We start from the raw sequence: 5312 nt of genomic DNA, 5'->3' as shown, positions 1-5312 counted from the left end.
ATACGACCCCAGCGGACTGTCAGGTGAAGTGTCGCCTCACCTGGAAGGACTGTTTAGGGCACTGAGTGGTAGTGAAGGGAGAGGTGTAGGGGCAGATGTAACACCTATTCCGTGTGCCAGGAGGAGGTTCAGAGGGGAGGGACGAATGGACAAGGGAGCAATCCGAGCACAAAGCAGAGAGTTGGGCGGGGAGGGCCGAGGGAAAGATTTGTTTGGTGCTGGGATGGAAATCCTTTTCCTGAGAGCAGATGCCGCATGACCGAGGAATTGAGAGAAAGGAATGGTGTTTTTACAAGCAACAAGAGGAAAAGAGGTATAGTCCAATTAGCTTTGAGAGTCCGTAGGTTTATAATAGACATCACTGGATGAAGTAGCTCCAGTTATAGAGACAATGAGATCGGGAAAGGGGACAGAGATGTCACGTGGTGATAGTGGCGTGCTGGTTAGGTAAGGTGTCTAGAAAGAATCGGAGAGCTTTGAGGTCTCGCTAAGGATGAAAGGAGGTGTACAGGGCCTGAACCCCCATAGTGAAAATAAGATGATGGGGACGAGGAAACCTGAAATCATGGAACATTTCCAGAGTGTGTGGTGCAACGGATGTAAGTTGGAAGGGACTAAACTTGGGAGGCTAAAACAGAGTCGAGGTGTGCAGATATGTGTTCAGTGGTGCAGGAATAGGCTGAAACCGAGCCTACCTGGGCTCGCGTGTTTGTGAATCTTGGGTGGAAGGTAGTAGCGGGGTGCGGGAACTATGAGGTCTGTAGCGGTGAAGGGGAGATTCCCAGTTTCAGTAAGGTTGTTGATGGTGTGGGGGACAATAGCCTGGTGTTCTTTAGTGCAGTCCTCTTCGGGAGCTAGCAAGAGGAATTGTCTGAGAATTGGCGCTGGACCTCAGCAAGATAGAGATCTGTACGCCACACCTCCCTCGTCTGCGGGTTTCTTAGTGACGTTATGAATGGTGCGGAGGGAGAGGAGAACCGAGCCTTCAAAAGGAGTGATGTTGGAGTTGGGCAGAGTGTTGCAGTCCAGGCAGTCGACGTCCACTCGGCAAATGGAAATAGAAAGGTCCAGAGCAGGCAGAGGACCAGGGCAGGACGTGGATCCGGTAGAGCGTAGAGTAGAGTGCAGGTCCACTACAGGTGGCGGAGAGGGAATTCCAGAGTTGTGGAAGTGACTGGGATAGGGACAGCCTCCTTATGGAAAAAAAGCGTGACGCGTTGAATGTGGTGGGCGAAGCAGTCAATGGAACGTGAGTACCTGGGATCCTCAGAGGATCGGAACCGAGAAGCTTGAAAATGAATCTGAATTCCTTGTGGTTTAAGCTGGCGGCGAAGACATGTTCCCGGAAAGGATACGTGGGCTGTAGTAGCAGGTCCGGCTGAGCACATGGACAAAGAGTCGGAGAGCCGCAGGGATCACTGTGGGTGGACCGAGAGAGGGTTTCACTGAACTCCCGTTGAAAGGAAGAGGTCAAGTTTCGTCAGGGTAGGCATTCCTGGAAGAGGCTTCGCAGTGCAGCAATCCAATACAAACACGAGAATTAATCTGCAGATGCTGGAAGTCTAATCAATACACACTAAGATGCCGGAGGAACTCAGCAAGCCAGACAGCATCTATAGAAAAACAGAACTATCGCCGTCTCGGGCCGAGACTCTGTCAGGACTGGAGAGAGAGAGAAAAACAAAACAGCCGAGGAGTATCTTTTAAAGGTGGGGTGGAGGGGGAGAGAGAGAAACACACAAGGTGATATGTGATAGCTGAGGGGGAGTAATGAAGTGAAGAGCTTGGAAGTTGATAGGTGAAAGAGACAGAACGCCATTGAATAAAGAAAAGGGGGAGGAACCCTAGAGGGAGTCGATGGGCGGGCAAGTAGTTAAGGAGGGCGAGGGAAAAGGGGATGGAAAATGGTGTAGCAGACAGGGGAGGGGCATTGTGGGTAGTTTCAGAAATCGGTGTTCATGCCATCAGGTTGGAGGCTACCCAGACGGAATATAAGGTGCTGTACTTCCAACCAAAATATGGCTTCGTCCCGACAGTGGAGGAGGACTTGGATAGACATTTTGGAATAGGAATGGGAAGAGGCATTAAAATGGGTGGCCACAGGGAGATCCTTTTTTAAAAAAAATTCTGGCTGCCAGAGCGTAGGTGTTTGTTGAGGAGGTTCCTCAATTTATGTGGGTGGAAATCACGTCCTGAACAATAGACTCCACACATTTTCTCAACCATTTTTTGGGCTAACTGGCCTATGATTTCTTTTCTGCTGCACCCTTCCCTTCTTGAGCACTTCGGCCACATTTGCAATTTACCAGTCCTCCGGAACCACGGCAAAATCTACTAATCGTTGCAAATATTGACTAATGCCTCCATAATCTCCAGCTAGCACTGACAGTGCCTTGGACTGAAGTCCTTCTGATACAGTTGACATATCTATCTGTAGGCCTTTCAGCTTCCCGAGCACCATTTCCCATATAATGGCAACTGCGCACAATACTGCCCCCAACACTCTCGAACTTCCAGCCTACTACTGGTGTCTCCTATAGTGAAGACTGATGCAAAATACTTATTCAGTTCGCTTGTCATTTCCCTGTGCCGTGTTCCTGCCTCTCCAGCGTCAATTTCCAGAGCTCTGATATCTACTCTCGCATCTCTTTTACTTTTTTTTTTTACTGATTAAAAAAAAACATTTAGTATCCTCTTTGATATGATTGGTTAGGCTTACATTCATATTCCATATTTAAGTTTTTTTTTCTGTTGCCTCCTGTTGCTTTTAAAAGGTTCTCAATCTTCCAGCTACCATTGGTATTTTGGTCCGTTTTGTAACCCCTCTAATGCTTTAATGTTGAATTTGGCATCCCTCTTCAACCACAGTTATGACGTTCTGCAGTTAGAATACCTCTTCCTCTTTGGGTTGTGATGGATTCTTAAGTTTTATACTTTATGGACTGTGCCTTTAAATTGTGTGTGTGTGTGTGTGTGTGTGTGTGTGTGTGTGTGTGTGTGTGTGTGTGTGTGTGTGTGTGTGTGTGTGTGTGTGTTAGAGCGCCAGGTGGTGTTCAGCACAATGATATTTAAACGAGCGTTACTGCTTGCTCACAGGACACGCAGAGGCAGAAAGGCTGGTGGTGGAAATTGCCAATGAACTTGTAAATGCCCACAAAGGGTAGGGCTGAGGATCGATTAGGAGGAATCGATCCATGACTATTAGTGCGTGGAAGGGCGACCCTGTGGAATCTACCGGGGTGTCTAACCCTTGCCTGGGTTGGTAGATTATCACTCGAAGATGGCGCTCTTTTGGCTGACTTGGATGATTCGGAGGACATCGATAAGGATCGACGATACCTGTTTAATCAGACTACAAATATCTCTCTCTCACTTCAAGCCCGCGCATCTGAACTGAGCTTTTCTTACATACCGTCGTAAGACTGTAACTCTTGCCACCTGACGTTGAATAAGTTTGGGAACTTGATTTACACCAATATATGCATAACACCGTTATCTCTCGATTTCCCTGGTTTAACCTACGTAGTTACCAATAAAATAGTGTTTTGTTAACAGCAAAACCGGTCTCCAGGTGGGTTCCATTTCTGCTGATACCTTTACAGGGTTGCGTGTATGTGTCTTTTGGTCTTTGTTCACTCTATGCTAACTGTCTGTCGACGTTCTATCCAATCCTCAATTAAATAGATACCGGTCCTCTTTCAGTGGTCTTTTAAATTCCTTGTCTAGCAACTTCCCCTCACGCAATCTTCCCACGAGCATCCCCGCCGAGTTTTCCTTCAGTGCTGGTGAGACTACCATATTCCCTGTATTATTTCCAGTTGCTTCAATATATATTTCTGTGGAAATCCCCTCCAAGCCAAACAGTCCAAGTCATCCGCACTTGCAGAATTCTCTGAATTCTTCATCAGGGTTCAATGATGACCAATTATCCAGCCCCATATCTGTCCTCCCTTCACCAACGTGGTCCGTCTAAAGTCTCCCACTGTCTCAGCGGAGAGATTGGTCCTCGTGCCCACGGAGTTCTCTCACAAGAGTTACTCCTCGGTAATAATGAACAGATAGGCACACAGAAAATCTGTCTTAAACATGGATCATAGTATATGAAGAGGCCCATCGGCTCAAAACGTTGTGCCAAACCAGCTCAACAGTGAACAAAAACAATCAAAAACTAATCCCTCCTCTTCACACAATGTCCATATCCCTCCATTTTCCTCACAGTTATGTTCCTATCTGAAGGTCTCCTCGAAAACTCCAAATTGCCTCTTCTGCCACCAAGCAGCTCAATTCAGATATCCAGCACTCTCTGAGTTACAGAAAAACAACATCCCTCACATCCACGCATGCCCTCTCGTACGAGAGCTGCCGGGAAACAGATGCTCCCTGTCTGCTCTATCTGTGCCTCTCCTTATCTTACTAACCTCTATTAGATCTCTCCTCAGACTCCTCTGCTCCAAGGAAAACAGCCCAAGTCCGTCCAGTCTCTAATGAAAGCCCTCTAAACCAGGTTGCATCCTGGTAGACCTCTCCTGCACTCTCTCCAATGCCTCTACACCCTTCCGATAGTGAGGCGACCAGAACTGTATGCAATATGTCAAACGTGGCCTGAATAGAGCTTTATATAGTTGCAAAATAACCTCCTGAAGTTCGACCACAATGCATTGATTAATAAAAGCAAGCATTCCATAAACCTTCTTAACCATCCTATCGACCTTCCTGCCTGTGGCCATCAAACTTTACAACTCCTCCCTCGGAGTGTCAGACACCCTGAGCCAATAGGCTGGTCCTGGACTTATTTCCACTAGGCATAATTTACTTATTATTATATAATTATTTATGGTTCTATATTGCTATATTTCTACACTATTCTTGGTTGGTGCGACTGTAACGAAACCGAATTTCCCTTGGGATCAATAAAGTATGTCTGTCTGTCTGTCTGTCTGTCTGTCTGTCTAATAAAAGCACAAAATGCTGGCAGAACTCAGGCCGAAACGTCGCCACAACCTCCTCCCATAGATGCTGTCTGGCCTGCTGAGTTCTGCCAGCATTTTGTGTTTTTATTTATTTTCAGCATCTGCAGATTAACTGGTGCTGTCTGTCTGTCTGTCTGACGTCTGTAGACATTTTGTAAGGATCTATGAACTTGAATCGCAAGGTCTCTCTGCTCAGCAATACTGTTAAGCGTCATGTTCGTAACAATGTAACTCAGAAGGTGCAACACCTCACATTTACCTGGGTTATTCTTCAGCCGCCTTCCTCTGACGACATCTGTAAGTTATCATGATGGCGCCGATTTCTACACCGCCCACAACTCC

The sequence above is a fragment of the Hypanus sabinus genome, unplaced genomic scaffold, assembly GCF_030144855.1.
Source record: "Hypanus sabinus isolate sHypSab1 unplaced genomic scaffold, sHypSab1.hap1 scaffold_752, whole genome shotgun sequence".
Lineage (NCBI taxonomy): Eukaryota > Metazoa > Chordata > Chondrichthyes > Myliobatiformes > Dasyatidae > Hypanus > Hypanus sabinus.
The sequence above is the reverse complement of the archived record's forward strand: the minus strand, read 5'-3'. Positions refer to the sequence as shown.